This window comes from Ascaphus truei, chromosome 14, assembly GCF_040206685.1.
Source record: "Ascaphus truei isolate aAscTru1 chromosome 14, aAscTru1.hap1, whole genome shotgun sequence".
NCBI lineage: Eukaryota > Metazoa > Chordata > Amphibia > Anura > Ascaphidae > Ascaphus > Ascaphus truei.
Window position 1 is genome coordinate 30,718,725 of NC_134496.1, and position 26,370 is coordinate 30,745,094.

The 26,370-nt window shown below is 44.7% G+C and overlaps 1 long non-coding RNA gene across 1 annotated transcript in view; it reads left to right on the top strand.

Moving 5' to 3' along the window:
- Positions 1-24,309, top strand: part of LOC142465894 (uncharacterized) — a 60,931-nt gene extending 36,622 nt beyond the window's left edge. The window contains exon 3 of the long non-coding RNA XR_012788000.1: positions 24,015-24,309. This is a non-coding gene — a long non-coding RNA (uncharacterized LOC142465894). The remainder of the gene's footprint in view (positions 1-24,014) is intronic.
- The last annotated feature ends 2,061 nt before the right edge of the window (positions 24,310-26,370 follow it).

The window sequence follows — 26,370 nt, forward strand, 5'->3', positions numbered from 1 at the left end:
TCTAATATATCCTTTCAATGTATTAAGTAGATAATTCTACGAAATATGTCCCTTCATAAATCACACTAACAATACCAACAAGTCAGTTACAGATTAATATATAAACATATATGACAACAGGGAATGATAACATTGTATATATAGTACACCAATTGACATATGTTTCCAATGGATGCAATGTACAGGAAAGCGAGCTAATTGCACCAATTGAGGGGACCCTGTTCACACAGAGGAGGAAGAGGGGATAACAAAGGTAACAGTCGTCGTCGTCCCCCCTCACCTAATTCAAAATAAATTGTTAATGTACAGAAGACCTCATAATAGAAATATGGAAAATGAATGATGACATAAAAAATGGCTCAAATCCCAGTCTGTATTGAGACAAAGTGGGATCTTCGTTTTTAAGATATAAATCCAATAAGCCTCCCGGCAATTTAATACATTAATTCTATCACAATTGACAAATTAAGTGACCTGTAATTTTTCTTAGTTACAGAGGACCTAAAACTCGATGAGGGTCTCATTTTGGGAAATACCTTACAATGATGACATTTGTATGATCCTTTAGATGGAGTAGTTTGTACACTTTCCTGTGAGTTGAATAAGCTTGGGGTTATATGATTTGCGATGGTTCTAGCCCACCTAAACACAAAGTTAGGACCTGAATGAATACAGCGCCTCAAAACAGGATCAAGCAATATATCCCAATGTTACTTTATAATAGATCTGATCTGGTTCACTAGCCTGATATATTGGGTGATGAACAAAGGGGCATCCATAACAGAAAGATCTCTATTGGTCCTATTTAGTAGGCTTGACCTGTCCATAATCCTCACTTCTCAAATGTCTGTTATAGGTCAGATACTCTATAACCTCTTCTTCTGAACCTCTCATATAGGTCCCTTGATTTTGTGAGGAAATCCTTACAGTATATCTAGAACAATTTCTCCGCAGTCGCATAAACTGTCCTTCAGGGATACGTTTTAATAGAGTTCTGGAATGACAGCTGTTCACTCTTAAAACCGTGTTCTATGAATTAGCTTTATGAAAGATATTCATTTGTATATTGAATTGTAAATCAACATATAATAATAAATATATATAATTAGATGTGAAATGTAAGTGAAAAGTGTTAATATTCAATGTGTCAATATACGATACAAGTGATCTGACATCCCCATCCCAAATTAAAATAAGATCATCTATAAAACGTTTATAGACAATTATGTTGTCGCTGAAAGGTTCCCATCTCAAAACATGTGGAACGACTCCCACCACTCCTGAAGAGGTTGGCATAGGAAGGGTCAAAACTAGTGCCCATTGCCATTCCACGTGTCTGGAGATAGATCATGGGGGTACCATGTGGAGGTAAGAGGAGGTTGACAATTTCAGGATTGGTTGTTTATATGTTGCAGAACAAGGAGATATCCCTGATTTTACTGGGATAGTTTATAAAAGAAAGTTGGGGGTTGGGAGAATACAAGGAACTTAACTATAAGAAGAATGCTGGATAGGGAAAGGAAACTGTTACTCTTGCATTGCTGTACAGGTTAGTTGGGGCTTCAAAGGTGGTGTGTACTTCAGATTATGAAGCTTTGTTGTTCCAGGCAACTTTAACTTATCTTTTTGTGGGGCACTGAGGCTTGGGGAATTGATTTGGGTTCATGAAGGGCAAAGGTGGTTTAAAGCAGGAGGATATATTGATTGGGATAAGGAGGTGCATATTAGGTCTAGAAGTTCAACAACTAATCAGACAGGTAAGGGGTGTTGGGTTTTCTTGGTGGATTTGGGAGGTAATTTGACTTGCCCTGTCCTGAGTTTGCAGCTGAGGTCAAGGGTTGGGGGTCCCTTACTACTGCACACATGGGCATCTTTCGGCTTGTCAAGGTTTTCAGCTCTGCTTGGATCATTTACGAATTTGGGGGAGGTATTATGGCACCCATTGCTTCTGCATTGGGGCAGCCAGGGCATTGGGATTCGTACATACATACATTTTAAAGAATGGATCTCTTGTGCCTAACTTACTCCAATTGTTTTTGTGCTTGTTTAATCCAGGCAAACAGTGTTTAGGTCTGTTTATGAAGCTGCCCGTTGCGTATTGGGGGAGAAGAGGGCTGCTTTTTGCTTGCTTCATGACTCAGTTGAGGTTCTATGGGTGGGTCTGAGACATATGAGGTGGAACCAAGTGTTTCCTGAGTTGTTAAGGATAGGCTGATCTAGGCCATCTCTCTCAATATTAGTCTTGCATGTTAAGGGAATATGATCTTGTGTGGATTTGTTTCATTGCTCAATTGGTGTTGAAGTTTGAAGGCGTTGTCATTGCATGGTCTGAGATAGTGGCTTGTTTGGTATGAAGAGCCTGTCACGGGATACCAGGACACTTAACACCAGGATCGCACACACCAGACAGAGCAACGGTTAAATAAAACAGGTTTCTTATTACCAGAGTCCACAACACAATACCAAGTTAAAGCACAAACCCAGCAACACAGGGTTTAAGGGGGGGAATCGCTTGGTGCCATTTGAAGAGGCTTACCCAGATTAGCTTCCACTCTCTGCAAGGTCCTGGTACTCAATACCATTAGGGATGCTAGTTGCAAGCTAGCAACTTTGAATGTCCCGCTCTGAGAATCATTCTGGTGTCTCCGACACAAGCCTTGGATGACACCTACAATGCTAGGACCAGAATAATCTATGAAGCTGAAAACAGCAGCTCTTTACATAGGTTACCCATCTCCATAGGAAAGCATGGAAGACGGGGTGCTGACCAATCAGTGCACGGATGCTGCATGCAGAACAATCACAGAGCGAGGGTTCGCTTGTGATTGGCCAATACTGGCTGTGGGCAGCGACCGTGCCTCTAGGCCAAACCACAGGGGTGGGTTTAAGAAGATTGAGAAATTTGAACTGGCCAATGGGAATCATGCAGACGAGGCTCATGTCCAGCAACAGTTCCCATAGCCAGCCCAATATCTCTCACAGAGACACGTCCAGTGCCAAACTAAGACCCTCTGCGGCCCCTAGGCACCAAGACCTTGGGGTCCCTTCTCCTGCAACATTGCAGCACCATGACAATGTGATGCGGCAGAAGGAGGGCCACTCCGGAGAAGGTAAGAGACCTCTCTCTCTCTCTCTCTCTCTCTCGGCAATGGGAATATTTATAAATATGAGAAAACCTGCTTTAAATTCCACTTAAACAAAAAATTTTAACCTTGTGCTAGAAAGATATTTATACGTTAAAATGATTGTCCTGCACTTTAGAACTTTCACCGATCCTGCAAAAAGTGTGTGCAGGAGAGTTAGACAGAGTGGCAGTGGGTGCATGAGACAGGCAATGGGTGCAGGAAGGAGGGAGAGTGAGGAAGTGGATGCAGGAGGCAGAGACAAGGGCAGTAAGGTGGGCAGGAGGGAGAGAGATTGTGGCAGGAGGGAGAGAGAGAGGGGTAGTGGGTGCAAGAGTCAGAGATAAAAAACAGGGGGGTACAGGAGAGAGGAGGGCAGGAGTACAGTTCCCACCGTCCTATAGGAACTAGTACATCTCTGGGAGCCTCTGTATTGACAGGCGCCTCTCATGTGATCTCGTCTTTCTTTTTTTTAAGCTGTTCAAACATTGGATCTGGACTATAACTTCCAGAAGCCGCTGTACATCTAGCAATAAGGGGGAAGGCCCTGAAAGCGCAGAGCCCTGTGTAAGGCCTCGTTCAGGGTAGAAGCGAGCGCGCTGGCGCTCGAGCGCTATGATGTAAGGTGCTCAAGTTAATCGGGCAATTCCTAGCCAGCTAGTTGGACACGTAGACTGGTGTGTTGGGAGGGGCATGCCGGTGACGTCACGTGAGCAGTTCGCCCTCATTGGCTGAACCACACATGTGACCAGGGCAAGTGCAACAAATACAACAATATTTGTCTCGGCATGCATTACGCCTTTGCATGCTCACGTGCGCGCACCGTATCTGTGGGGGGATTGAGTTTTATTGTTTTAATCGCGAGTGTGAGAGCAAGCGAGCGCACTCTCACCCTGGGCGAGGCCTAAGATTAGCCCAATGCTCTTCTTCCAGCCAGGGATAGTTCCCCTGGCGCTCCTGCCCCATCAGCGACCTCCATGGAGGCCCACTAACCTTGGGGGGCCCTAGGCTCGTGCCCATTGTACCTAACGGGCAATCTGGCCCTGGCACACGTCTAAGTCTTTGACAAAGCGCTTTGACAGCGCGAAACACGTTAGAGGACCTGTTTTTTCTGTAGCTCTGTCTACTCATGCACTAAAATAAAGCATTTTTAATTTTGCCATTAGCCTCCAGCCCTTTATTTTTTCTAGCAGTGCTCCACCTTTCTTTTCTACTGGGATTCACCACTACCGGAAGGAGGCACGCTGCATTTTCCAGGACATGCATCAACCGTGTGTTAAATCTCTTTTCAAGAATATGCAGTTTGTATATACTACTGGGCGACTTTTCTGCTCTAGCCTAGGGATATAGGTGTCTTGCTCCATTAGTGGGTGTGGGCTCTCTTCATTGAGTGCTCATTACACACACTCACTGTGGGGTTCCTCAACCTTTATTTGTTATCCCACACTATGGCTACAAGGTGAGCATCTAAGCCTACACTGCACGTAAACCCTTATTGAAGATACATTCTCTCCTGGACTATTATGCTATATGGCTATCAGACTCCGGATATTAGAAGCACCTATTGGGGATTCATTTCCCATCTTCACTACTTCCAGCCAGGGATAGTTCCCCTGGCGCTCCTGCCCCATCAGCGACCTCCATGGAGGCCCACTAACCTTGGGGGGCCCTAGGCTCGTGCCCATTGTACCTAATGGGCAATCCGGCCCTGGCACACGTCTAAGTCTGGGCTGAACAAAGGCTCCACTCCTAGAGACATTGTTCCCCCGACTTCAGTCAGCACACCTCCCCACTACTAACAATATCTGAAGCACTTCCCCCCCCTCACACACACACACACACACCGCACTTGAATAGCAAACCCAGATGTCTTTGTGTGCAGTGAATGACCAGCCCTGCACGCAGAGAAGACAGAAAATACACGCTTCACATTTCAAACAGTTGAATACGTTTCAAACCACATGCACACGATGGATACTACATTAACCCCATGGTATCCATTTAAATGGGATGGGGCAATGGCAGGGCTTAACCTTTATTAGAATAGCCCCATTGCCCCTATCGTCAGAGAGAGGAGGCAGGCTTTGTAAGGCTGTAGATAAAACAGGGACAAAGCTGAACAATGCCATACAGGTTGGATGGCCTCAATCCCTCAGAGGTAGAGGTGGACATATTCAATACAGAATTTCAAGATCCATTGGAATGGGTGGTTCAGCTTGTTGGGCAAATGAGGCCATGTTAAGGGGTTGATAACAATACTTCGATTCTCCAATTGATGGGAAGGGTCTGTACTTCACTTGCGAGAATGCAGTGTGGTGAACCTTTTCATGTACTGTTTGTGTTCTAGTTTAAACCAGTGAGCTGTTGGCGACTGGCAGGTGTGGGGTGCAAGCTGCGGAGGGCTTCTTGGGGCTTGAAGATTGCAAAGTCATTCTGGCAGTAACAAGTTCTAATATAAAAGCTATGGCAGCTTCCTCCATGCATGTGTCATTGTATCATTTGGTTTGAGAAGAGGTTACGGCTGGAGTAACGTGGGAGTCCCGGTTTGAGAGTTCAAAGTCATGTCATCTCGCAAGGAATTTCTGTGAATCTCACTCATTTCTAGTCTAGGAGACTTCAGCTGAATTTAAAGATCCTGTAAAATGAAAGTTTTCATGCAGAATCCATATCAAAGTGGAACTGCGCCTACAGCACATACTAAATCCTATTAAAGAAGTACAGACACACCCCGGTTTAAGGACACTCCCTTTATGTACACTCGCGAGTAAGGACATATCGCCCAATAGGCAAATGGCAACTCGCGCATGCGCCTGTCAGCACGTCCTGAACAGCAATACCGGCTCCCTACCTGTACTGAAGCTGTGCGCAACAGGGAGACTATAGAGCCTGTTACAAATGCGTTATTTACATCCGTTATGCACGTATATGACGATTGCCGTACTGTACATGCATTGTTAAGTGAAAAAAAGGTAGTGCTTCACTTTAAGTATATTTTCGCTTTACATACATGCTCTGGACCCATTGCGTACGTTAATGCGGGGTATGCCTGTAGTGTGGTGTTTGCCTCTGTGATTGCTTCCATGTTGCTACAGAAGCATCATTTTTGTCTGCTGATCCTTTAAATTTAGGATGCTTATACCCATACGAGTAAACGAGAATGTGCACCATATCTGGGATATGAATTAGGACAAAGAGAGGACAAGGATAAAGTTACAGGGTCTCCAACAGCGGGCTGAAAAATCCTTCAAACCAACGGAAACACAATGGGAGAGCAGATTCTCAAAAAGATGACAAAGAATTTGCTTTGTTAGTTTATAAAAGATTTGCCAATTTCAAGATTCCCACCTTCACCCTCATAGGGCAAATCCAACACCTGCTTTTCACTGGCATTACAAAAGATGCTTTATCTACTGCGTATGAAGGGCAGTTTATTCTACCTTTACTTTCTATCCCCTCTCATTCTTTTCTCTCTTTAAAAAAATAAATAAAAATATGCCAATGGTTTAACAAAAGCGTTCCCGTTGTGAATAGATTCCCAGCAAGGTAACCTTGATTCATAACAACACCTCAGCCTTCTGCAATCTTTTCTATTGTTGACCAACCGTATAAAATAAAATTAAGAAAAAAGGAGGGAGACTCTAAGAAGCGTAAGCAAGGGGAAGGGAACATTAATGCTTGTTTTCAATGTTATTTGTGCATATTTGTCTGCCCACTGTTCCGGAGATTTTGTGTGCTTTTCAATGCTTTGTTTTTGAAGGCTGCGCTTGTGTAGGCAGCACATCGTCATCATCATTACAGGAGTCGGTTTTGAGCCATACACATGTTTAACACTGTACTTATCTTTTATTTGCGCCAACATATTCCGTGGCGCAGTACTATGTGGGAGGGAAGACAATAACATTGTATGGTGAAAGAGAAAACATATGTGAATACAAAATGAAACGGTAGGAAGGGACCCTTGAGCTGTCTTGCAATTGGAAGGCTTGGAAGCACAATTCCATCTCTGAGCATCGTGTGTAGGGAAAAATGAGGCTGGGTGCATATGCCCAGGTCCACTAAGCAGGGTTAAATAACGCTACGTTAATGCAAAGAAAAGCTATAACTAAGGAGTGGTGTTTATTTTATCTGTGTGGTTTTCCGGGTAATACTGATTTGAAGTTGTGATAGTGAATAAAGTGTTTTGATTTTAGGATTATTGCTTTGATGAATTGCTGGTGATTTTAGTAATCACCAAGTACAGTTTAAACCAAATATACATTTTTTCAGGCCCCGTACATCTACAGGACTGGACAAATTGATTAAAACATCAACCCCATTAATGACTTGAATAACATAGAAATATTTCCCTGTGTGTACTATAGTACACTAGTGAATCTGGGATGATTATGGTTTCAAGCTGTTAGGGGATTAATTATAGGAGCTGTTAGAGTTATAGGGGGCGGTTATGCATTTAGAGAAAGCTTTATAGGAGTAGTTTGGGGAGGAGTTATAGGTAACGGTTTTAGGAAGTTAGGGGAGCAGTTCTAGAAAGCAGTTTTAGAGAGCGGCTGTAGGAGAAGTTAGGGGCGAAGCTATAGGGATTAGTTAAATGAGAAGTTAGGAGAGGTGTCTTAAGCTACGCCTATACTTACTAAGACGGAGCGGAACGGAGGGGAGGCGCACCCACGCTGCGATACTCTTGCTAAAGCCTGAGCATTTTCATGGGTTTGCTGGGTATGACGCGGGCGCGATTTTGGGGGCGTGTCAATAGGCGTGGCAATGACATTCCGGCGCGGACGTCACTTCCACTACTGTAGCTCACATCCCGATCCACTGGCATTTTTTCAAATGCAGCATCTGAAGCACTGTGGTATTTCCCCCCGGTCTGGAAAGTAACTAACTTCAATTTTTTGCGTGTGTTGTGTTGTGTGTTTGTGTTGTGTGTGCTTACCACCGGCATCCAAAAAATAAAAATGGCGTCACTTTGAAAATGTAACTTTACTTTGATTGAAGAAGACAGGTCATGTGATTATGGCATCGCGCAATAAATCACTTGCCTCTGTCTTCTTCAATTTCGCGCCATTTTGAGCTCTGTCTGATGTGCGTTCTGGCGCCATCTATAGACAGTCTCAAAGAGGACAATACATGTGATCGCGCAGCGTGGGTGCGCCTCCCCTCCTTTCCGTCTTAGTAAGTATTGATGTAGCCTTAGGGAGCATTTATAGGATCAGTTAGGTGTGGTGCTATAGGGAGCGGTTTTAGGATTAGTTAGGGGAGGACACATAGGGAGCAGTTAGAGGAAGAGGTTAGAGGACGAGTTAAAGGGAGCAGTTATATGAGAAGTTAGAGGACACGTTATAGGAGGAGTTGGAGATGAATTAGGGGAGACGTTATAGGGATTGGTTAGGGAAGGAGTTATAGGGTGCAGTTATAGGTTCAGTTCGGTATGGTGTTATAGGGCAAGGGGTGCGCAAACTTCTTGAGCTGCGCCCCATGCCCGGGAGCCACAGCGTTTGCGACCTCCCTCTCCCAATGACTCAGCTTCAAATGATGTTGAGGGTCATGTGACGTCACATAACGTGACCCCGCCGTGTCATTTTACGCCGTGTTGGCATGGCGACGAGTCGCTGAAGACCCGCAGAGAGCTGGTAAGTGAGTTACCGAGGCCTCATGCCTCCCCCGGCATTTCATTTAAATGCCGTGTGGAAGAGCAGGTGGCCTCTGTAACCGCCCACACCCCCCCTCTACAAATTCTCCCGCCCCCCAGTTTGCAAACCGCTGTTATAGGGAGCTGTTATAGGATCAGATAGTTGTGGTGTTATAGTGAGTGTTTTGCAGCTTGGCAACTTTGAAAATCAGATCTCTCAGCTCTTGCTGTTGTAGAGATAAAACTTTAGAGGAATAAAATAGAATAAAGACTGTGTGAACTCATTATGCCAGCTGCCGGAGAAAGAGACTAATTTATAGGAAGAACCAACATCACGTTTAATGGTGCAGTAATCTTTGAGCAATAATTTAGGAAGGAAATATATGAGCCTACCAATTATGGCATCCTATCCTATCAAAGATTTTAATACTCACACCCTCTCCAACACAACCCCTGCTAACAAGATATATTCTGTGTGCATGTGAAGCATTTAATGACTAATACATCACTTATTATTACATTGAGAGGATTACATTCCCATGTATACTACACTATGCTTTGTTGATGAGGGCATAGCTAAAGGTCCATTTATGGTACAATCACCCTTAGCCATGTTTGAACTGGGATGAATAGAAGGACCTTGTTCTTGGTGCACCTTCTGTATCATTACCAAGAACTGTTTAAGAGGTATGGTGTATTGCCCTCATCGTCATATGCGTTAAGCATACAATGCCTGCAGTATATAACATCATGGGCCTTATTCAGAGAACATTCATAAAAAAATTCGCCAGGGAATTTAAAATGAATGTTTTTTTGGCGTTGCTGTGACGGTATTCAGAAAGGCTCGAATACCTGTGATAGCAGAATGCCCAAACCTGGCGAGTTGCTGCCAGCGAGAGTCTCGAGCCTCTGCAAAGGCAAAAACCAGCGATTCATTTCTGCTGCAGAGAGAGCTGCTCTGAGAGAGCCGCCTCTCCCAGCGGAAATGTCGCCCGAAATGTATTATTTAAATATCCATTTCTTTAATAGTGTAGAGGTGCAGGGGGTCTCCGGAGCTGAACCACGTAGGTTTTGTGTCCGGGGACCCCCTGCTTACAGGCCTCTTTATGGGGTGCCGGTATCTCCTATGCAAGGAAATGTCCCGGTCACGTGACGCGGGACATTTCAATGCAGAGGGATACCGGCACCCCATAAAGAGGCCTGTATTTCGGGAAGCAGGGGGTCCCCGGACACAAAACCAACGTGGTTCAGCTCCGGAGACCCCCTGCACCTCTACACTATTAAAGAAATGGATATTTAAATTAATATGTAAAAACACATCAATACACGCCCCCCACCCCCCCACCCCCCTGCCCAAATCCATACAGTACAGTAATGGGCAAATTAACTATTATCCAGATATGGATAATATATTATTTGCCCATTATTAAACACTGCAGTCGCATACATAAATAAAATAAATAAATACAGTTATACTTACCACAACAGCAGGTCCCTCTGTCCTCCGTTGCCAGAAAGCATATATTGAAAAAAAATACATTCCAATGGTCCCTAACCCCTTAATCACCTACCCACCCTGACCCGTGAGGCCTAAGCACCCACCCCAGACTGACTATACCCACCCTATACCCATTGAGTAGTATAGTGGTACATCATACCCATATAATAATAATATGGGCATGATAAGCCTCTATAGCACTCAATGAGCACCCTAATAAAAATACAGTAATACACAAGACACACAGTAATAAAACCTAACTATACTCCCAAAAAAACACACTTCACTAAATAAAATCAGTAGCCAGCTAATCCAATCAATAGAAGCAATTACAACATCAACAATGAATTAATTAAACCATTACCCAATCAAACCAATTAATCCCTAAAGCAACTCAAAATGAATAGTAACACTAACCAATGTAAACAATGAATTAATCCTACATTAATTAATGTAACCACTAAACGACAAATAAATACATTAAAACTATCTCTGAAGTATCCATAAAACACATTAGCTAACATAATATAACTTTAAGTACAAGCGAACACCAATCGCAAACCTTTTAATACATTAACCATAAACAAACAATCACTTCCACATCATTAAATGCAATAACAAGCGAGAAATGCCCCCCAAATATTGGCATAATAATGTATTAATCTGTACCCGAAAGAGGTACAGATTAATATATTATCAGTCAATGTGCCTCCCCCAAAAAATCAAAAAACACACCCAAATAATAGACCTGTAAAAAGAGACATTTACAAACATAGAATATCTTACTTACCATTAGAAGCGGTGGCCCTCCGACTCCCGGGGTAACAGGAAGTTCACGTACCTTGAAGGCCTCCAACAGCATCCGATGCCATCATCCATCAGGATCCGGCTCAGGTACCCCAAACTTCTTTTTTCTTTCTTTACTCACCGTCGTCTATCTTCATCTGTAACCATTTCTTGTTGTTCTTTATCTTCTTTCTTCATCTGTCAATCCATAAAACCCCATGTTAAATCCCAGCCGATGCTGTCTCGTCGGCTTCTTGGGCTCAAATGAGGCGTCACGGCCTTAAATATGGCTTGTGACGTCACATTTACCCTCACAATGGTTAACAGCCACCTGATTGGCTGTTAAAACCATGTGCAGACTTTTTTTTTTTTTTTTGCTGTGACGTCACTTAAAGGGAATGATGCCAGCCAATCAGAATGGCTGTGCTTCATTTACCTTTAACATGACGTCAGTAAATCCAAGATGGCCGCTGTGTCACAAGGTATTTCAGCCAATCAGATCGTGGGAACCAATTCTGGCCCCTGTTGTCTAACCAGCCCCCATTACAGTGTGGTGTCTGGTGGTGCACCTGTTGGTAACAGGACTCCTGAGTCTCCCGCATGATGTTGTGTGGGGATGCCAACCCAGACAGGCAGCTGAGGTAGTGTGCTTGAGTCCTACCTATATCCAGTGCAGCGCCTCCACCTCATCAGGATCCCAGCGTCCGCTTGTGGATGGTCCTGGTGAGGAACCCCTCTGTGGTGCACTTCTCTGTGTAATTACTCCACACTTACACACGAGAGTATAATTGAACAGGGTCATCTTTATTGATGTACGGTGGGCCAGCTGCCCTTCACAATGGATATTCCTAGCCTTCCATTGTTCACCGTACTTCCCTTTAAAAGGTATCTCTTCCCTTAATTGGTGGATTCCCTATCCCCGTAGGGATATCTTCCCTGTGACCAGGTCCCTGGTCACAGTTCCCTAAACTGTTCTTTCAACAGCTTCTCAACTCCTCCTCTATCAACTCAGCAACTACTAACTTTTGAACAGTGCTGTGCCTTATGTATCCTCTGGGGGCTGGCACAACTCTGACATCACTAACCATGGATTCAGAGCATGTGACCACTCCCATCCATACATAGGGCACCTCACCAGGGTGTGAGGGCAAACCTCCATAATTACTGCTGGCATGCCCACAACTTACCAGGCCTTACTTACTGTCAGCAGGAGAGATGACTGTTAGCCATTTTACAGCATGGCTACATTCTCCCCCTGGTGAATCCCACCGGCCCCGGCTGGGACCTAAATTTGAAGTACCTTTCTTCAGGAAGCACTGTAAAATAATAAACACACACACATAATTATTTCAACCTTACAGTTTGAATGATAAACACATTGCTCCAAGCGCGCCCCGACCAGCAGCCACGAACTCGCGCAACAGCTATCCTGTACCTCCTAATAGTAGTGGCGAGGGTCAGGTTTCTTAACCTCCCGACCCCCCATATCCAGAACAGTTATGCTATAATTTCGCGGCAACACCCTCTCAGGCCGGTACACTAACTTGTGTTTGTACACATTCCTGCCAATGCTCCAAACCCTCATTAGGTGATCTATCCTCTCTTCAGCCTGGCTGCCTGTAATGGCCCCTCCTTTGTTGACCATGTACTCCTCAATGGTCTCCCTTAACCATCTGTCCCTATTTTCCTCAATCTCCTCCATGAGGGGTTCTGGGACATATGGATACTCCAGGCCGTGAGAATTTTTATACTTGGCTGCAATAGCCCTCTCGGCCCGGCTAATCCGAGTCAACTCTGCGTTCCCTGCCCTTCCTGGCAACACCCATGACAGGGGCTCGTCTGGGTCCACAGGGTCAGACAATATCTCTGTCCCCATAGGTTCTATGTTATGTTGGCATATCTGAAACCATCGTTCCTGCATCTCCCTCTTCTTCTGGGCCGGTGTAAATTCCCCCACCGCCCACCAATAATCCACCACGTCCTCTTTTTGTAACAGGAACCGCGTGCGGTCCATCCACCCCACATATCCCTCGAATAAGGGGGCCCACCATCGGGTCTCCTGGAGTCCCTCGGATCCCTACTCTAGAGAATCTCCTTCTTCAGTATCCCCCCAAGAAGATATTCCAGAGGTTCCTATTGAGCGGGAAGGGTTAGACCACCTCTCCTGTTTGGAGCTCTCCTCCAACTTAACTATTGCCACGCTAGGTACCCATCTGGACTCGGATACCTTCCCCAACTGCCCTCCACCCCTTGACCCACTGTCAGAGGCATAGCTGCCCAGTCTCTCCCCAGTCCGTTCCTCACCAGTTCCCTGGGACCCTTCCGACACCCCCAAACTAGACGTGGACCCACAGGAAAAGGTGACTGGGACAGGGGCGTTAGCTAAGGCATGGGGTTGGGCATAGGGACGGGTAATGGGTATCCGCGGGGTTCTGACCCGCTCTCTACCCTCGGATAGTCCTGGATCATTGTGCGGACGATCCGCTGGTTGAGCCTCACCCTTCTCAGCCTTCCTCGCCGCCTGCCAGCTCTTGGCCTTCACGGGTGATCGGGAACCGCTGCCCGATCGCCGAAGCGTAGATACTCTCCTTCCGGTCGCTCCGCTATCCCCGCCGGAAACGATGTCGTCACCGGAAACGGATACACCACCATCTTGCGATGGATCCCCATGCGGGATCTCTTCTTCCACGACGACGTCCGGAAGTTCCGCCGCCTGCACGTGCAACGCCTGGGCCTGGCATGGCCTCTCTTCTGCAGCTGTCTTTATTGGAGCTAGGTAAGCACAAGGGCTGTTCTTACCACTCCGCTGGTTGGGCGTGGACCGCCCGTCGCCGCTGGACCCGTCGGTCCCCGAACGGGAAGGGCTCTGCCTCTCGACCTTCCGCTCCACTGGCGACACCCGGCTCCTCTCACCGCCACTCCCAGTAAGTGGTGCCTTCCTCCCATTCCCTTCACAGGATATCACCACGGGCCGGATCATGGCCCCAGACGACTCTCTGGGATCCTCATCGGAGGGATCCGCCGGTACCTTGCTCGGGGTCACCGATTGTGGTGATCGCCGTTTGGCCTCTCGGTCGGTATACTGACCGATCGCTTTCCTCTCTTCGTTCTCGGGCAGGACGATACATTCCGAACCCCATTCTCCGGGATCCGTGCCTTCCCGCCACAGTGCACCGGGAAGTTCGGCTGTCAGCATAGCCGTCTTCCCTGCGGGTTCAATAGTTTGTTTTGGCACAAAGGTGGGAATAGGCCACAGGTACTGCGTACCACACTGTGGACAGTGCGCCGCTGTACCCATGGTGCCGCCCGGTATTCGGATTGTAGGCAGAGGCCCACTGCCCACTACAGTCTCTGTGCCCGCCACCCGGATTACCAGCACGCCTCCTGGTACCGAGTATGGTTGAGTGGCTTCCATGCCCATTACTTCTTGTGGTTGGGCCATCCTCTTTGCGGGAGTCACTCGCAGCAACGGTTTGCTCTGTAAACTGGCTCCGCGCGACTGACAAGCAGGGGTTGATTTGTCAGCCACTCCTTTGTCCAGCTCCACCCTCATCTGGCATAGCTGGAACCCGCCCCCACTAGTAGCAATTATGGGCGGGTTCCACAACGGGATAGGATGTCCTTTAATTGTGGCCGCGCCTTTCACAGTCCTGGAGGGCGTGGCTTCAGGTTTCGCGCCAACACCCGAGCACCGCTCCTTATTTGGCGCCAATTCCGGCCAATTTTTCGCAGCCTCTTTGCTTCACAATCCTTGTCTTCTTCTCCGCAGGCAGCACTGTTTGCAGGAACTACTTTCTGTAACAGCACCACCGGCTCACCAGCTCCTTGCTCCGCTGGATTCATGCCCACGGGGCATAATTGGAAACCACTCCCCCTGGTTGAGATTAGGTGGAGGTCCCATAGATTTATCGGGTGACTCAGCACTGGGGCGGAATTAGTCACTGTCCATGAGGGCGCGACTGCAGCTTTCGCGCCATACCCTCAGGGCGGGGTTTCCCCGTTGGCGCCACTCCTGGCCAACTCTCTGCAACTTTTGCAATTGCAGTTTTCTCCTCAGCAAGCCCACGCGGTCTCCCAGGGAAGCGGGAGCCGCCATCTTGGTTAGCATTCTGCATTGCGCTCACTGGCTGGCAAGCAGATTCTTCTTTTTCATCACACATTACAACAATGTCTCCAACACTGTCCTCCAGGGTAGTACCCTGCGGTCCTAGGCAGGACCAAAACGGTGCGGCCACAGCCTTAGCACCACTCCACAACAGGCTCGTGAAAGTAATTTCCGTAGCATGCTCTTCACCCGCACACACGCCATGTGCGCTCTCTTTATTATCCTCCGTCCGCCATCTTGGACCTTCCGCACCGCGCGGATCCTCCATTCTAGCGGTCGTCATTCTTTCACTGTACTTAGAATTATTGTACATGGAGCTGCTCTCTGCGGGGCAGCCACCACACCGGCACAATAAAGATTTCCCTGATGCACCACCTTGTGTACCTAATGTAGGCTGGACTCGTGTATGCACTACCTCAGGCTAGGCTCACTCTCTCTGTGTCTGCTGTATCTCCTTCCTCCCAGTCTGTGCTCCCTTCGGTAAGTGGTCTGGAATTGGCTAGAGTACTCTGGAGCTTCCATGCAGTACTTTGGCGTCTACCTACTGTTGGCTAGCCTAGCGCAGACCCTCTCCAGGACCCCTGACTCGTTACCAGGCCATCCCTTTAGGCATCCTACCAACTAGCACTGCCTCAAGGTGACCTGTATAGCTATAGCCCCTTTCCAAACCTCCAACTCCTTTCAGGCCCCTAGGTCGTCCTTGCGAGCTGACTATTCTCCATCAGCCCCTGACTACTCCTAGGTCCGTCCCAACGCAGCACAAAGTGGCAGCAGACACTCTCCCTGTTTCCAAGTGACCTAGCAAAAGCCTGTCCTGTTGACAGGTATCTCAGCAGCGCCTCCAAATGTAACGGATTTTCTGGCCTGGCCTGACCCACCCAATCTCACATTGGCCCCTGTGGTCTAACCAGCCCCCATTACAGTGTGGTGTCTGGTGGTGCACCTGTTGGTAACAGGACTTCTGAGTCTCCCGCATGATGTTGTGTGGGGATTGCCAACCCAGACAGGCAGCTGATGTAGTGTGCTTGAGTCCTACCTATATCCAGTGCAGCGCCTCCACCTCATCAGGATCCCAGCGTCCGCTTGTGGATGGTCCTGGTGAGGAACTCCTCTGTGGTGCACTTCTCTGTGTAATTACTCCACACTTACACACGAGAGTATAATTGAACAGGGTCATCTTTATTGATGTACGGTGGGCCAGCTGCCCTTCACAATGGATATTCTTAGCCTTCCATTGTTCACCGTACTTCCCTTTAAAAGGTATCTCTTCCCTTAATTGGTGGATTCCCTATCCCAGTAGGGATATCTTCCCTGTGACCAGGTCCCTGGTCACAGTTCTCTAAACTGTTCTTTCAACAGCTTCTCAACTCCTCCTCTATCAACTCAGCAACTACTAACTTTTGAACAGTGCTGTGCCTTATGTATCCTCTGGGGGCTTGCACAACTCTGACATCACTAACCATGGATTCAGAGCATGTGACCACTCCCATCCATACATAGGGCACCTCACCAGGGTGTGAGGGCAAACCTCCATAATTACTGCTGGCATGCCCACAACTTACCAGGCCTTACTTACTGTCAGCAGGAGAGATGACTGTTAGCCATTTTACAGCATGGCTACATTTTATATATATATATATATAATCAAAAAATAAATAGATGATACCGTTCTGTGGCTAACGAAATGCTTTTATTTGTGCGAGCTTTCGAGATACACTGATCTTTTCTTCCGGCGATGTTACAATGAATGAAGCAAGGATAACTTGAAAACAGTGTCATTGTAACATCGCCGGAAGAAGAGATCAGTGTATCTCGAAAGCTCGCACAAATAAAAGCATTTCGTTAGCCACAGAACGGTATCATCTATTTATTTTTTGATTATTGAAGCTCGGCTAACACGGTACTGATACCTCTACATGTATATATATATATATATATACACATGTAGAGGTATCAGTACCGTGTTAGCCGAGCTTCAATAATCAAAAAATAAATAGATGATATTATATATATATATATATATATATATACACACAGTTGTGTGAAAAAGAAAGTACACCCTCCTTGAATTCTATGGTTTTACATATCAGGAAATCATAACAAGCATCTGTTCCTTAGCAGGTCTTAAAATTAGGTAAATACAACCTCAGGTGAACAACACAACATATTACACGGTGTCATGATTTATTTAACAAAAATAAAGCCAAAATGGAGAAGCATAGAGGGGACATAGAAAAAAAAATGCATTTTTTCCTGCATCGGATTGATGCCGGGAGTCTCTGGAGCTGATACCCATTAATATTAGCACCGGAGGCCCCCGGCATGAATCCCGTGCAATAAAAATGCATTTACAAGCAACTTTATTACCTTAGCGACTAACCGCTAAGGCAATGAAGGGTTAAGGAACAACAGCAGCTTTATTGGGGGCAGAGGGGGTGAGTGAAGAGGGTACTTGGATATATACAAGCATCTAAACACCCCAATTAAATAAATAAAAGCACTAGCTAACCAACCAATTAAATAAAAGGACTAGCCAACCAACCAATTAAATAAATAAAAGCACTAGCCAAGACATCAATTAAAACCAGTAGCCAACAAAATAAATAATTCATTAAAAATGCTCTGAACAATCGGAAAATGAAATAAAAACAAGCCATCCAAATTACAAACAATTTAAGCCAAACAACAAACAAAAAAAGAAAAAACAATCAATAGAAAAAAAGCATTTGCCAAAAAAAATGCATTGGTTGTCACTGTATTTATCTGTACCTAAACGGGCACCGATTAATTCATTATCAGCCAATGATATCGCCAGATGAGCCCTTCTCAGAGAGGCCAGTTTTGCAAATGTTGCGATCTCAGGTATTCTGGGCTTTCTGCATACCGTGATAGCAACACTGTCAAAACTGGCGATTTAAACAGCCCGGCGATTTTTTCCCCTGGCGCTTAGTGCATAGTCCCCTGTATCTTTATTCCGACTGCTTTCATAGTAAGAAATTTGTTTCGGATTACGTGCGGACGATAGCACAACTAGAGTGCAATCACACGTAGCTTCAAATGTCCATATTTCTTCCTTTGTCATTGCATCCTCCAAATGGACTGAAGAACGCAGGCTGCTTTATTCTGGTGATTAAGCCGATGAACTTTCATCCCTCTGTAGAATTGCAGTTGTGAAGCGTTTGTGGAGATAACTTTCTCTCTCCATCCTTCCTTGGATAAGAGCTCTGTAGCATTTCTGAAATGTTAGAATACTTCTCTTCTTTCTTTCTTTCTTTCTTTTTTTCTGTGTCCTGATCTGAGAAAGTTCTAACTGGAAACATAGGGACTTGCCTATTTCCTGCTCAAAGGCGCCCTCTGCTTCTTCCAGTGCTAACTGCATCCTTGAATTTTCTTGTTCAAATAGTTTCTTCACTTTTTGTAGCTCGTGAAGCTGCACATTCCTTTCACTGACCTGGTCAGCCAAATCTGAATGTCCTCTTTCAGACTTGTATTCGCTCTTTTTACAGTCTCTAAATTGATCAGGATCCTTCCATCAGCATCCTTCAATCCTTCTCACCTCTGTGCTGAGAGCGCGGATCTCAAGACGTGAGAGTTCCAGTTCAAGTAATGAGATTGCGAACCTCTTTCTGAGAGATCTCATTGTACTGCTTCCAGACAGCAATCATTTTGTCAGACTTTCTCTGCTTCTCATCTATGGCAGCGGCAGCAGCAGCAGCAGCATTTGCCTTCTCCAGACTAGTCATCTCGTCCTCCAACTCACTCTGCATGAGACGCTTTGTCGTCCCCATAGACACACACTTAGCGAACGCTACTGACAGGCCCCTCTTTAACTCAGCCTTGGCTTCTTGCTCTTTGTCTAATCATTCACGGTGAAGACAACAGTCATGCATGATATTTTGTTTCTGTTCATTAGTGCAAAGGATGTATTCCCCCTAACATCACATCTGGGCTAAAGGCCGTTCTGGTTGGCACAGGGACGTTACCTAATGTTATCTAGGTCATGCCTGAAGGTGGCATTAACTCCTATACAGACCCTGAAATATGGGTTTCTTGGAGAGGAGACATATTTTAGGGTATATATCCCCTGAAACCTCCCTTCAAACAACACGTGGAGAGACACCTGTGAACAAAAGGGAGCAGGTCTGAGATACCTTTGAACGAGGCGGCTTGGGCTGCCAAGACACTGCGCAAATGCCCGGTGGGCCGGTGCCACCATGGCTATTACCCCTGGGCGGGTTGCCATATCGGTCTTTCGGACTTGCCCCGGAGGGGCTGGTGCTGTGAGCGTGCCACAGCTCGCCCACAGCACATGCTAACAGGATGCCCGCCACCTTGCTGTGGGCCGGTTCTGCGCTATGCATCACGGTTACAGAGGCGCCGCGCTCTGCCAAACAAGAATTAAACTGATTGCCAAGGGAGAGAGCTGTAAGATTTTTCTTTCTCCAAGCGTCCCTCCTCCATCGACGTCCCGGTGTCACGTGACGCTACATCACGTGGTGATGCGTTGCCATGACAATGCGCCGTCACGTAACGCAGGGGGGCCAGCAAGTTTGTGAAATGCCCGGGCCACATTTCACCTCCCATCTGCCCCTGCCTAAGAGATATACTAATAGGAGTCATTAAAATATACATTGCATATCATATAAACTTAGTCCATCTGGCTCATTGGTGTGTAAAATAAGTGCAGTGTCTGGCGGGGGTAAAAAAATAAAAATGCTTTTTTAAGTCGGGTCACCAACTTCCAAATAGAATATGCTGTTTAAGCATGTCAAGTTAGAAAAATAATAACTGCATGTGTGCAATGCAGAAGCAAAGCTTTTTGATCTTCAATAAAAGTATAGCTAGAAATGTTTAACACTCATGTCCTTTGAATATTTCCACCATGGTCTTTTAAAAGGTTTTTTTTTTTTTTTTTTAATCATGCCACTGGTCTCATTATTTTAATTTGCGGGCTAATTAATTTGCAAGCCCTTTTAAGAGCGAGTTGAATTGACTTAAATGAGGCTCTTTTATCAACTATCGCTAGCACCTTTAATCTGCGGTGTGCCCTTTTAGGAAAAAAAAATTAAATGCCCAAGTAGATTGCTCTCTCTCGCTCTGTTGTGGGTACCTGAGTTTTAGAACAGAATAATGAATTTAATGGGTGAATAAAAGGTTCTGTAAGTTTTCCACACAGACACAAAAAAGGAAAATGAGAAGCTATTTTAGCATGCTACCTTTAATCTACCCCATTCTGCTACTAATAAGTGTAAATTATCCTGTCCTATCTGCCAAGCCCTTTAGACTGCATAATGCCTGTTCTGCGTAATATTATCTTTATTCTGCGGGTACTGGCCTTCTCCGGTACTTAGAGGTTGGTGGGATTACTGATGAAGTACCACAATTATATTTATTTATTTGCAAACCAGGATTGACACACTGCTCTATACAGGGTTGCCACTTTCTGATGTATAATAACCTGGAGACTTTTTGTCTTTGACAGATTTTTAGTTACAGTATATATTTAACTCTCTTACCTTCTCCGGCGGTGGCATGATCCAGCGGCATCACCCCCTGCAAGGTCCAATCAAGTTGGCTCCGTGACGTCATGGCGTTGCGTTGCCATGACAATGTGACGTCATGTGATGTTGCGGCACCATGCCGCGTCATGTTGCCATGACAACATGATGTTGCATGGCGCTGCAACGTCACGTGATATCCATTTGACATCGCGGAGCCATCTTGACGTGACCGTGCAGGGGGAGATGCCGCCGGGTGATGCCGCCGCCGGAGATGGTAAGAGCCAGGGCCCTGAACCAAACATCCCAGACGATCCTGCAGTAACCTGGAGATTTCAAATCTCAACCAAAGCCGAAACCCATAGTCTCCAGGTCAAACCCGGAGTGGTGACTTATATACACAAACCTTCAGTCCCTGCTGTTTTTTTATAGGGAGGGTGGGGGAGGGGTGTTGGCTTGCTTTAGGACAAGGTGAAATATTTCAGGGAGAAAACAGAAAAATTATTCTTGTTTTCTGCTACAAATCAGGTATTTTACCTGGTAAATAAGACGAGTAAGCCACTTCCGTTTTAAGGGTAATAAGTGGTATCAAATTATTAGAACGGAAAAGTGCACTTCCTCCTTCACCCCCCCCCCCCCCCAATAGTGTACAAAATGGCGTCTGCTTTTACGCCTCTATTTTTAACCGCTCACTAAAAATGTTTAAACTGTGTATCTTATTCCTAAATAAAATAGTCACAAATCTACATTAATATGTTTGCTAAGCCCCTCTCACTGAGTTAAATTAGTAGACATCAAAGAACTTCATCTGCGAAAATGAATATGACTGTTTTTCTTAAATAATGCTGTGCAGGCTGCATGGAAAACAGCTCTGTGCTGGCTGGTGGAGCGGAGAATCGACAGCAGGAGTTGCCATGTCGACTCTATTCTGCAGGCTTCGGGCCTATTTAAACTAAAATGTCAACAAAATAAAGAAAAACAGATATTAAAAAGGAAGCTCACTTAAAAAAAAAAGTCATATTGGGGGCAAACTACACCTTTAAAAAGAACAAGGGTCATTTATCAAAATCTCCCTTTACAACACTGGGTCAAAACTGGCGCAAAAGCATTGCACCATATTCACCAATTAGGAAGGCTCCATTGGTTTCAATGGGAACATTTTATATATGTAAATCTTGAGTAGTTTCTCTGTCACAGTTTTGCAGCTGGAAGACTTTGATGAAGAACTGTCAATGTCTTTCAGCTTATTACATAGCTATATAACTGGTAGAAGTCGAATTACACAATGAAACGCATTGGGCTATGTGTTTGCACTGTATCTGTTATTTTATAAGCGACTATTTAGCATTTTTCATTATTTTTATATATATTGGGGGGTTTTCAACTTAAATATTTTTATTGATTTTTCAAGGGAAATTGTACATAAAATATCACACTTATGGGAGGGGAGAAGGGGGGTTGTACAGAAATAAAAAGATGGGGGGATGGGGAAGGGGGAGGGAGGGTACAGCAATACAGGCAAAACATGGACATATACTGTCGTTTTTATACAGTTTGTATAACAACCAACTAAATTAAACATATATATACCCCACCCCCGGACTTGGAGCACAGTGTGTGTGTGCGTGCGTGTGTGCGTGTGTGTGTGTGTGTGTGTGTGTGTGTGTGTGTGTGTGTGTGTGTGTGTGTGTGTGTGTGTGTGTGTGTGTGTGTGTGTGTGTGTGTGTGTGTGTGTGTGTGTGTGTGTGTGTTTAATTATTCACTAATACTTTTTTATCAAGAATTTACATAATTACCTCTATTCACACATATTATTAACATATATCGTCAGTACCACACATCACAATACTTAGTTATCTTTTTACACTGAAGATCGCGTTAAGTTTCTCCAATTTGTGTATGCAAATTATATGAAGAATATAACATGCAATAAAATAGAAAAACAAATAAGGCAGCGCTAACTTTCAGAACAAGCAAATTAAATCCAAATGGATATGAATGACCTATTATTCCTAATTGGGAATAGAGGCTGGCTGCCTGTGATATAACTCTGATCCCAAATCAGAGACAACTGATAGAGAAAATATTATATCTGTGGCACTCCATACATACACAAATAGTGGTAAAAAGGATATATACAACCCGTAATGGTGGCTTTGTCGGGTCCAATAGTAGGCTCCACACGATAGCAGTATTACATGAAATGAAAATAGGAAGATCACATAGCATAATACTGCAAAATATGAAAATTCACAGCATATGTACTAATAACATGGCAAACCAACAAATAACAAATGACATGGGCTGAGATACACTGGGTATCTGATAAACAGATATGCACATTTAATATTATACACAGAATAAGAATAAAATGCAAAACATGTGTTAAAATAGAATTAGTCCCACTGGAAATCTCCTGCTGTGGCTGAAATGACCACTTACCAGATGTAAGATGGTCACAGGCGATGGATAATTAGAGAGTATCCCCTCTCGTCTTGGTCAGATCAGCTCCGCTGCGTGTCTCCTGGCATAAGGGGCGTGTTAGTGCTCCGTAACCTTTTCCGGATGGGGCGCCCCACTGCTCTCGTGGGAACAGCTCTCTGCAGCACAGTCAGCAGGGGCTTACAGACCGCAGCCGCAGATTCGCCGTACAGTACCCGGCACGCTGTGCGGATGGTATCAGCAGATTCGTAGATATTCCGATTGGCAGGAGAAACAAAACAGGCGTCAGCAAGAGTCAGCAGTGTGACCAGTGGGACCACCCAACGCGTTTCGGAAGTACCAACTTCCTTCTCCAGGGGTAAAATAAAGATAATAGAGTTCTTGTTGGTTTGTCATGTTATTAGTACATATGCTGTGAATTTTCATATTTTACAGTATTATGCTATGTGATCTTTCTATTTTCATTTCATGTAATACTGCTATCGTGTGGAGCCTACTATTGGACCCGACGCAGACACCATTACGGGTTGTATATATCCTTTTTACCACTATTTGTGTATGTATGGAGCGCCATAGATATAATATTTTCTCAGGCAATAAAATAGTAAAACACAGAGTTTTTACCCAAACTTAAATACATTTACATATAAATCACCAGCAACTGCAAAGCCATGCTGAATGCATCAACAATCTAACAAACTTTATGCAAAGCACTAGAAGTATTTCAAATACCAGTGGTTTTTTTTCTTGCTATGTGCTTGAACCTAGTAAAACACTCACATGTAAACCTCAGGACCAATGTGCCTAAAGAAAAAACATGATAAAGGATACAATAAAGGATACAATAACTGTGGTTTATTTGGCTTCGTCTTTCTATTCAATCTACTGTATGTATCTACTTTACTTTCCAATTCTCTGCTGTTTGTTTGTTTGCCAGGGTTAAACATGAAGATCAAAGACACGTGAACGCGATTTCTCAACCCATCACGCTTTCAGCAGTTTGTTTGAAGAAGAATAAAGACAACAACAAAAATGCAATACAAGATATCCTGTTTAGTAGTTTTGTCAGCGGAATTTTTATTCAGCTCAATGCCTTCTCTGCTTTATAGATTTATGGAACAGCTTAGAAAATGATCATAAAACGAGCAAAGGCCGTTTCTCGGGTGTAAAACTTGGGTAATTGTATAGGCAAAAAAAAATAGAATTTTAATGAGATTTCCTATTCTTGATAATCCTGGTGCTGTTTTTTGTACCTGGAGACTTGGTATTAAAAAAAAAACCTGTTGTCATCTTTACTGGCTGTCCTTTCTTTAATCCTAAATCCTCAAAACTATAGTGAAAAATAGCACCAACTGAAAAAATAAATCTTGTTGAGGTACATTTTTCCATTAACGGACGCTTCACAAATCACAATGTGACGCACACAAGGCAAAGAAGATGCAATGTCTCTTGATATGAGTGAGGTTCAAATATGTTGATGTTTGCTTGCTGTATGTTGTGTACATGCATGAGTGTATGGTGCTTCTATCTACTGCAGAGGTGAGCAACTCCAGTCCTCAAGGACCACTAACAGGTCATGTTTTAAAGATATCCCTGCTTTAGCACAAGTGGCCCAATCAGTGGCTCAGTCAAAGACCGCTTGGTGGCCTTTTAAGACTGTAGTTGCCCACCCCTGATTTAGTTTGCGTGCATGTAACTGATGACCATGACTAGATGGGCGCATGTGTTCAAATTCGACCCTCAAAGTTTCACATCAAATTATTCAATTTCTTGGAAAATCCACAAAAGTTCATTTTTTTTATTAAAAATTTACTCGAAAGCATGGACTTCCGCCAATACGATTCACTTACACAGAGAGAGAGAGGAAGGCGGTGGATTGTGGGTTGGACAGAGGAAAAGCAAATAATGTTTTTAGACTCTGTTTGAGCCACTCACAAGGACTAAAAAAAAAGAGTCCAGGATCACTTAGCTCCGGTGGCATCCTGAAGGAGTGTTCAAGCTCTTTCTTTGAGTATTTTCCCCTGTTTGAATCTGTCCCTAAATGTTGGATGTATGGTTTGCTATAGCCTATCACTTAATAAACCCAAAGTTTATTGGCTCCCAAGTCTTGCTGGTGTGACCTGTGTATTAGGAAGCCCTAAGGGCTAGTATATGGTTGAGAATACCCTCAAGGGCTCTGGTGGCAGCTCATACTTAAGGTTCTGGGCACGGATCAGGGACCTCTGGTCGTGAGCCAACCCTATTACGTGACACAAATATACACAGAGCAGACTGAGTCAGATACACAGACACACACACTGATGCATAGAGCATCCTAACTAAGATACGCACACATACAGTACATAGACTGAAACACACAGGCAAGACTGACTTATTCAAACACACACATACACTGATACACAGAGCAGACTGGCTGAGATACACGCACACATTCACTGATACAAAGAGAGCAGACTAACCCAGATACACATACCCGCCATACTGACTGGTTTCAGTACATATCTCTCCAATGTATTGATCTTTTCAGGTGTGTTATGTCTCTATAAGACAATTTGCGTATATTGTACACAGTGAAACATTTGAGTTTACACATGGAGGTTTTGTTCTTACAAACACTCCTGTTCCTCTTTCTGACAATGAGAATACCGTTTGAACGTCTCCATTACATGGTCTTCTGCACATATCTCCAATTCTACCAGGTGTTCATGAAAAACTTTCTCCTTTTTCCCACAGAGTCACTTGACATAGCTCCCAAAAGATATAAATGCTGTGTAAATGTGCCCCAGGCAGAGCAAACAGTTCGGAAAAACAAATGGAAGTAGGGCCAAAAACAGTTTGAAGACCATGTTTGAATGTTACAGCAATATATTTACCCTTTAACCACATCACTCCCAGCTGCAGTCACATTAAATAAGCTATAATTAAAGACAGATGAGTTTTTACGCTATCTCGTTAGCGTGCTAGTAAATGTGTTTATTGATTTGACCTTTGTTTAGATCTGCTTTGCTATACATTTGTATAGGGAATCTTTTACTTGCCCTGATGGCTCTCAAAACCAACCCTTCTCACGGACACAACCACTCCTCAAACAAACATACTCCTGCTACCTGCAGTTGGTTGGTTCCTCCTGTACAACTAAACCTCCACCATCACCGAAAATAACTCCTGTAATGTCAGGTTTAGCATTATCCCTGCCTTAACCCACTCTGATGGCCACTGCTCACCCTGCTACCTATTCCTAAAGAAGCCCCCAATACCTACAGCCCCTGAAGTGTCCAGATTGCAGACACTGC